Source organism: Phyllostomus discolor, chromosome 8 (genome assembly GCF_004126475.2).
Source record: "Phyllostomus discolor isolate MPI-MPIP mPhyDis1 chromosome 8, mPhyDis1.pri.v3, whole genome shotgun sequence".
NCBI classification, from domain to species: Eukaryota; Metazoa; Chordata; class Mammalia; order Chiroptera; family Phyllostomidae; genus Phyllostomus; species Phyllostomus discolor.
In genome coordinates, this window is record NC_040910.2 from 55,214,769 (window position 1) to 55,223,658 (window position 8,890).

The 8,890-nt window shown below is 36.4% G+C and overlaps 1 long non-coding RNA gene across 1 annotated transcript; it reads right to left on the minus strand.

Moving 5' to 3' along the window:
• Window positions 1–4,477: 4,477 nt before the first annotated feature.
• LOC118502039 lies at window positions 4,478–8,887 on the minus strand. The gene is made up of 3 exons (XR_004904716.1): window positions 8,751–8,887; window positions 8,345–8,479; window positions 4,478–4,821 (listed from the first exon to the last, which is right to left on the minus strand). It is a non-coding gene; the product is annotated as an uncharacterized LOC118502039 (long non-coding RNA).
• Between the last annotated feature and the right edge of the window lie 3 nt (window positions 8,888–8,890).

Consider the following 8,890-nt stretch of genomic DNA (forward strand, 5'->3'; position numbering starts at 1 on the left):
TGTAGATTATCTATTTCTTCCTGAATGAGATTTGACAGTCTTTCAAGTAAACTGTCCATTTCATCTAAGTTGTCAGATTTAGGAGCATTCTTTTGTTTATTTATTTTATTGGGCGATCTTAGAAAGAGAGAGGGAAGGAGAAAGAGTTCCACTTATTCGTCCGTTCATTGGTTAATTCTTGTATGTGCCCTGACTGGAGATCAAACTTACAAAGTTGGTGAATCAAGATGACATTGTAACCAACTGAGCTACTTGGCCAGGGCTAAGAGCATTGTTTTCTAAACGTTTGTTTTAGTCTGGTCGGCCTCCGATAACAAAATACCATAGATGGTTTGGTGGTATTACCACCAAAGAATTCATTTCATTTATGGTTAGGAAGTCCTCCAACCTAAAATGTAAAAAGGTATTTTATACTTACTTTCTACATTTAATGTTTTTATTATGAATCATTTTATTTTTTCACTTCATTTTTTAAAAGATTTTATTTATTTATTTTTAGAGAGGGAAAGGGAGGAAGAAAGAGAGAGAGAAATATCAATGTGTGGTTGCCTCTCACATGGCCCCCACTGGGGACCTGGCCTGCAACCCAGGCATGTGCCCTGACTGGGAATCAAACCAGCCACCCTTTGGTTTGCAGTCCATGTTCAATCCACTGAGCTACACCAGCCAGGTCATTTTCATTTCTATTAATGATTACATGCAAGCTGTTCGTTTCATGATATTTTAAATTTAGCCATTAGAGCATTTAGTCATTCTAGTTAGTATGTCAGTTGATTCCTTGATGTTTTATATAGTTAGGTTGTGTCCAAAAAAATTTATTTTTCAATAATGTAACTCTTATTTCACTTTTATGCTTCAATTGCAAAATCTTCCAATATAATGATAAATATAGTCGTGTGCCATATAATGATACTTCAGTCCATGAAGGATTGTGCATATAACAGTGGTCCTATAAGATTATAATGGAAAGTTGTAAGAAGTGGAAAGATGTGGTTCAGGAGGATTTTTTTTTCCTTTGATGGAAGCAGTATCTGTGGGGTTTGGCAGTAGAGTCCTTATAGCACCTCAATTTTGAGTGCACAGACTACATGCCAGTCTGTCACTACTGCCCTGGGTCAGCACAGGGGAGCCTGTCCCCTGTCCCTGCATCACAACACATCTACAGGGCACTGCAGCCCCGCCTCCCACACAAATCTAGCTTGATGGTCTTCGGAACACATGGTTGTAGATTCTTTCTTGACAACCTAAGATACTGTGCAAGGACACAGGTCCCCAGGATCTACCTAGTAAGTATTAAGTGCCATTGCCACAAAGTAAAAGCTTTCTGTGGTCGTGTGGGGCCAGCCTGTCCCTGTACTTTGTAAATATTTTCAGGTAATAATGATGTAAAGCATAGATAAGTTTTATTTTTGTCAATTCAATGTCAGAGAGAGCCCTTTGTGTCAGATAGTATCAATGGAACCAAAAACATTTCCAATGTCAAACTATTGAGGTCTGAGTTCTACACCCTGTACATGTCACATCCCTCTTTTCTTATGAATAACACAAAGTCCATTAGCCTTACCACAGCTCCAACATCCCATAGCCAAAACTACATGGCCACAGCTATACCATGTTGTTACATCTCTCAACCTTGATTCCTTCTTCCCACTCATCCTCAGGCTGCCTTTTACTCCCTCCCAACCATCACTGTTAACTGATCTATGCCTGGCCCACCCAGTTTCTCCTCAGTATGTCTAATCAACCCACATCCCTGTTCATGGAGCAGCATCGACAGCTTTGCTGGTCCATTTATGAGTCTGAAAGAAGCAGCGGAAGGGCTTGTGGACAGTGTTTATGAAGCCCACAGTCACATCCTGGGCCTTCACGAAATTCTCTCACCACTCACTCACAGACTCCCCAGAGCCACTCCCAGTCCTGCAAGCTCCATCCTGTGACAAGTGGCCTACACAGGTGCACTATTTTTTATCTTTTATACTGTAATTGTACTATACCCTTTCTTTGTTTAAATACACAAATACTTCTCACTGTGTTACAGTTGCTTAGAGTGGCCACGACAGTAACATGCTGTACAGGTGTGTAGCCCAGGAGCAAGAGGCTAGACCACACAGGTTTGTGTGGGTGCACTCTGATCTTTGAGCATGCCAAATTTCTGGTGTTACAAGGTATCTCCTTAAAGTCTTAGTTCAAATGTCTGCATCTCAGAGAGCTTTCTCCAGACTGAAGCTAGTCCACTCCCTCTAAGTGAGTCCCGATCACCAACCCCCAAGCCTTATATTTTCTTCATGGCACTTGTTCCTGGCTGAAGTTATGTCAATCATTCACTTCAAAATTATCTATGTCACCAATGAGAGACCACACTACAAAAACAGAGGCCTTGTCTGACTTCTCAACTGCAGTGGTCTGGACCCAAAAATATGTCTGGTACTTAATAAATGCTCAAAGAATATTTTACTGGATGACTCAATACATACATACATCCTAGCTCTTTTATCAGTCTTCTGTAACCTTGTCCAAGCTACTCAATGTATCTAAGCTTTAGATTCCTCGTTAGTAAATGACTCTAATAGTGGCTCTAACTTATAAGGTTGCAATGAAGCTCAATTGAAGTAATATATGTAAAGTGTGTAGCATAGTCTCTGGCACTAAACAGTACCTGTTAATGATGTTGGTATTTTTAATGATGACATGATATTTTGTAATGTATTCTTTGAAGGAAATGTTCACTGGATATACAAATTTTAAGTTGACTTTTATACTTTCAGCACTTGAAAAGATACCAATATTTTCTGCCTTCCATAAACTGCAATAAGTCCGTCATATCTTATCTTTGTCTATATTGTCTTTTTTCATCGCTGCTTTAAAATTTTTCTCTTAATCATTGTTTTGTTTGTGTTTTGCCATTTGAGTACAATGTGCCTTAGTATGATTTTCTTCATGTTTTCCCTGCTTGGATTTTTTTTTTTTAGTATTTTGTAAGCATGGGATCATATTTTCATCAATTTGAGAAATTTTTCTTCAAAAGAATTATTTCTTTAATGGTTTCCTCTGTCCTTCCCTCTCTGCTCTCTATCTAGGACTCCAATTATATGTATGTTTGACTTTTTGATAACATCCCCATAGATCACTGAGGGTCTGTTCATTTTTTCACCATTTTTCTCTTTGTACTTCCTTTTAAATGTATTCTATTGCTTTGCCTACAAGTTCACACATCTTTTCTTCTGCAATATACAAATGGCTGCCACCCATCCAGTTCCTCAGTCACACTAGACACATATGAAGCACTCAACAGCTAGACATAGCTAATAGCAATTGTATTGGATATCACTAGTCTTACATATCTTTTACTATAGAGATCATTTAGATCTACTCTACAAAGTCATGACTTTTCTGGAGTCTCTCCTGGGGAATTCAGTGAGAATACTCCAATCTTAACAAAACTCAAATATATCCCACTCCTAAGCGATTTCCATCCCTGGAAATTTTTCATCTTGCAGTTCCCCAAGTATTCTTTGCTTGTGGAGTTTCACTCTATGCTTGCATGGCTTAGTATTAAGCAGAGTATAAAAGGGATCCATATGCAGATTTCTTTTTCTTGCATTGGTCCCTTCTCTCCAGAACTCTGTTTAACAAATTCCAGTCATCTTACTTCCCTAGACTCAGACCTCTGTCTCTTCATGTCACCAAGTCTGCCAAACTCTGCTTTTGATTCAATTTTTACTTCCTTTACTAGTGACTTATCTAAAATACCATAGCTTTAATGAATTAATATTTCTACCATTATACATAATGATGAGATTATACTGTAATTTTTGCAACATAATACTTGTTTCCACATCAAGTTGTTTATAAAAATTTTGTAAGTATATTTTGATTATGCTATTACAGTTGTCCTATTTCCCCCCTTCACTCCCCCCCACCCTCTCCCACCCACATTTCCCCCCTTTAGTTCACGTCCATGGGTCATACTTATAAGTTCTTCAGCTCCTACATTTCCCATACTATTCTTACCCTCCCCCTATTTTCTACCTACCATCTATGCTACTCATTCTCTGTACCTTTTCCCCACCTCTCCCCCTCCCACTCCCCTGTTGCTAACCCTCCATGTGATCTCCATTTCTGTGGTTCTGTTCCTGTTCTAGTTGTTTGCTTAGTTTGTTTTTTTTTTAAGTGTGGTTGTTAATAACTGTGTTTGTTGTCATTTTACTGTACATGTTTTTTATCCTTTTTTTCTTAGATAAGTCCCTTTAACATTTCATATAATAAGGGCCTGGTGATGATGAACTCCTTTAAGTTGACCTTATCTGAGAAGTACTTTATCTGCCCTTCCATTCTAAATGTGTTTATAAATTTTTTATACACCTTTTCAATCAGTGCTGCATTCTTGATTCTCCCATATTTACACAATTTTTACTGTATCTTTCTTTTATAGTTAGACACCTAAATATTAAAAAAATCGAAACTTCCCAAACAAGCAAATGACCACATATTTTAGTGAAAATTCTGGACAATGACAATAAAATGTGTAATATGTTAACAACGGAATGGAAAGGAAGAGATACATAGAGGCATTAGTTCAAAAGTTGCACTCATTTGTTTTTAATCAATGTATCACTTTGATCTGTTAATTTAAAATAAATTATATTGAAGCATGATATATAATAAATTCATCTTCTATTGCTTCTGAGCAAATCATCACAAACATAGAGGGTTAAAACAGAAACTTGTTAGGTCACAGTTCTGTAGGTCAGAAGTCCAGGTGGTCTTGGCTGGTTTCTCTGCTCCAGATCACACAATGATGAAATCAAAATCATTGATCATCTAGGAGAAAAAGGAGGGTATGAGCAGTAGAGACAGATTAAAAAGGAAACTGGGGAAATGCCGGGGATGATGGTTATGTTCACCATCATAATTGCAGTAGTTTCACAGTGCACACACAGTGTCCAAAGTTGTCAAATCACATAGTTATAAATATATGCTTTGTTGTATGTCAATTATTGTGCAAAAAAAGGTGTTTCAGGGTAAGAAATCCAATCATGCATTATGTTATGAATGATATTCTCAGGTAGAAAAGTTCAGCTAGCCAGAGATAATTGCATAAATTGTGGCAGTAGAACCCATAATGAGCAGTGAATCTGTGATTATAGAACTGAGACTTAAAACAAATATGGGGATTATGCTAACATATTGTTGTTGATCATACTATTATTCCCAGTTCTTCACACTCCCAGAATCTATTCCTTCTGCAATGTGACTTTGCAGTTGGCTATTTGACTTGCTTTGGCCAATGGAATGTGCGTGGAAATGACAGTTCAGAGCTACATCTACTTACTCTTTTTGAGTTTCTTTCATCAGTGTGAGAGGAATATCCCTGACCAACCCATGGTTCAAAGAGGATGACTGACAGGAGCAGAGTTGGACCACCTTTCACCTCGAAACCAAATCCATCTGAGCTAAGTCTATATTAACTATCCTTCAGATGCAAGAGAGAGAATTAATGCTTTTTATTTAAACGAATGATTTGGGGTGGTTTACTATATGGCATGATTGTGGCAATAGCTGTAGGATATATAAAGTATATAAATGCTAATAATATTGAAATGAATAATTAACAAAAGTTGTTTGTGGTGAGGAAAAGTAAGAGATAGGGCCAAGTATGCTACCTTATTTCTACTCATCAAATATATCATATTAAGTTGATGCATCAAATGACAGATATACAATTCTACCTAAAACTACAAAAGTAAATATTAAGAGAGAGTACGATCAACTAACAAATAGGTAGTTGAAGGAAAGGTGGAAGAAAAAGAATTATACTAATTTCATTATTGTTTCTTTCTGGGCATTAAAAGAAATTGTCTGAGCATGGGCTGCGAACCAAAGTGTCACAGGTTCAATTCCCAGTCAGGGTACATGCATGGGTTGCTGGCCACGGCCCCCAGCAACGGCACATTAATGTTTCTTTCTCTCTCTCTCTTTCTCCCTCCCTTCCCTCTCTAAAAATAAATAAATAAAATCTAAAAACAAATTGTCTAAAGAAATGGAGATTAAAGGAATTATATGAACATACAGTTACAAAGGGAAGTCACAATACCAAAATAAAATTTCTAAGTTTTAAAATGAAATATGTTGTAAAACAAATAGGCCCATAGTGAAAGATACTTTAAGATATTAAATGGACTGAATTATAGAAACAAATGTGTTAAACTACTCTATTAAAAGAAAAAAAATTTCTGGTGTAGCTCAGTGGATTGAGCGTGGGCTGCAAACCAGAGGGTTGCCAGTGCAATACCCCATCAGGGCACATGCCTGCGTTGCGGGCCAGGTCCCCAGTGGGGGACATGTGAGAGGCAACCACACATTGATGTTTCTCTCTCTCTTTCTCCCTCCCTTTCCCTCTCTCTAAAAATAAATAAATAAAATTGTTTTTTAAAAATTTTTAAAAAAGAAAAAATTCTGATTACACCCTAAAGCAAAGACTTACTTTTTGCAGTTATCAAGTGACACATGTTGTAGAAAGTGATTCAGAAAGGCAAAAAATTAAAAGGGTGGGTAAAGGCACATCAGAATGTTGCCACTAAACAAAAACCAATAATAACAATAACAAAACCAACATCATGATTTTAATATCAGACAAGGTTCAGCAAAGGGCAAAATTATGATGACTTAACAGCAACGGACAGTTATATCTGTGCATCAAATAATGAAGCACCAATTATGAAAGAAGATAGAAGAAATAGAAACATATTAGAAGATATTAATTTACCTCTTAGAATCCATCACACATAAAGAGGGGGGAATATAAAAGATATTAATATTATGATAGTTTCAATAGACACATCAAGCTTAATATACCCGGAACATAAAAGCTATATACCTTCTTTTCAAATACTCTTGGACCATTCCCCAAAAGGACCCATATATTAGGCCTCAGAGAAAACCTAAAAAGAATCTGCAAACTAGAAATAGTACAAAAATATTCTCTAACCAGGGAAAAATTCTTAAATATCCAAATAATTAAAGAATGAAATAAGCATCAAATGTAAGAAGTTAGGGAAAGATAAGGAGTGATGGCTAATGAATACAGGGTTTCTTTTTTTTGGTGGCAAACTGTTCTAAAATTAAATTGTGGTGATGGTTGTATGAGTCTAAATATAATAACAACACCAATTGTGAACTTTAAATGGTTTAATTTTGTAGTATGTGTATTATATCTGAAGTAAGCTGTTGAAAAGAGTTAAGAATAATACCATTAGGAAGAAGCAATTAGGTTTGAGTCAATAAAATAGATAAACCATGGGGTACCATAATCAACCAAAAATAGAGGACAAGTAACACAAAATAAGAAATAAAGGTAACATCCTATAGAAACAAGAGTTAACCTTCGTAAAAACACTAGGTCTGTGTGTTTCCTTAGAGGAACAGTTTCTTTAGGGGAACCAAACCCTTAAAAAAAAGTAATTTCAACTTCATTATTTAACACCATAGAAAAGGTAACTTTCTAATCATTTTTAATAAAATGAGTGTAAGATTATACAAAACTGAAAAAAAGATTGAGAAACGTTTAGAAGCAACTTTTTGAAGAAGCAACTCTTTAAAGAAAAATAGTATAAGGAGGGATATCATAGTCTGAATGGGAAAACAACTTTGTAAATATATCCTTTAACCACCTCCCCAATTAACCTATTAATTGAATACATTTCTGACAAAAATCTTAAAAGAATTTGCCATGGGATTTGACAAATCAATCCTCAAAAAAAAATTTTTAGTATGAAATTTTTCAAATATATTTAAAAACTGGAAGAAAAGTTTAATGTATTCATCGCCTAGCTTTAGTAATTAGCAACACATGGCCAATCTTGGACAAGTAAATTTTTAAGTTCATCTGAAGAGTAATTAAATAGTCATGAAAATGTTCAAAAAGACAAATGAGCAGTCACTTTCTCTAGTAGTTACCTAACACAGCTGTTGTAGAGTCCTGTTATAGACTCACCTTTTTGTTGGAATTTAGAAGGCAATAAAGGTCCCATTTCATCAGTTTGGAAAGGGTGACTTAAAAATTAATAAATATTTTGGGTCAACTGACTAAAGGCTGAAATTAAAAATAAATCTCACATGGCTTAAAGGTTTAAATATAAAAATTACCTATAAGAAAATTAGAAAAATTTATAAGGAATAAATTCATAATCTCCGTGTGAGGCTATTCCCAAGTCATATAAAAATAATAGTGCTGATTTGATTACGTGAAAGTCTTAAACGTCTACAGAGTAAAACAAAGACAAGAGACAGACTGAGAGAAATAAATCCCACACAAAAATCAGACCAAGAAACTACACAAAGACACAGAAGGCAAGTAGGTGGCTGTTGGGAATGTGCATCCTCTGGGGTCACCCGCATACCGGAACCGGCTGCCCGAGCCCTGCTCCAGAAGTACGTTAGGTGATGGGATCTGGGTGATTATTTTCTTCTCTACGTTTTCCTGAAATTTTCCAAAAAAAAAATTGTTTTACAACGATCGTTTGTAACTAAAACTTTTGAAATTGTCTAACAACTGAAAAGTCTGGCCTGCCTTACTGTCCATATTTTACCAGCTTTATCTGAGGACTATGACAGAGAGGCACTGGAGTCGTTGCTTCCTTTGTCTCACTACCATACCTATTGCAGAAGTGAGTCCTTAGCAATACTAAAAAGGAAATGCTCACTGACGGATTCAACAATGTCGTAGGTGTGGGAGACCTGGGTGCCAACACCTGAGAATCCTAGACTTCCTCATTACACGCTTCTCCCAGTCCTCCTTCCAGTGTCCGACGCATACCGCCATGCACCCCGCCAGGAACCAACTATACGCAAGACTTCATTCCTAGCACGCGCCTCCGCGTGACTCCCGCAT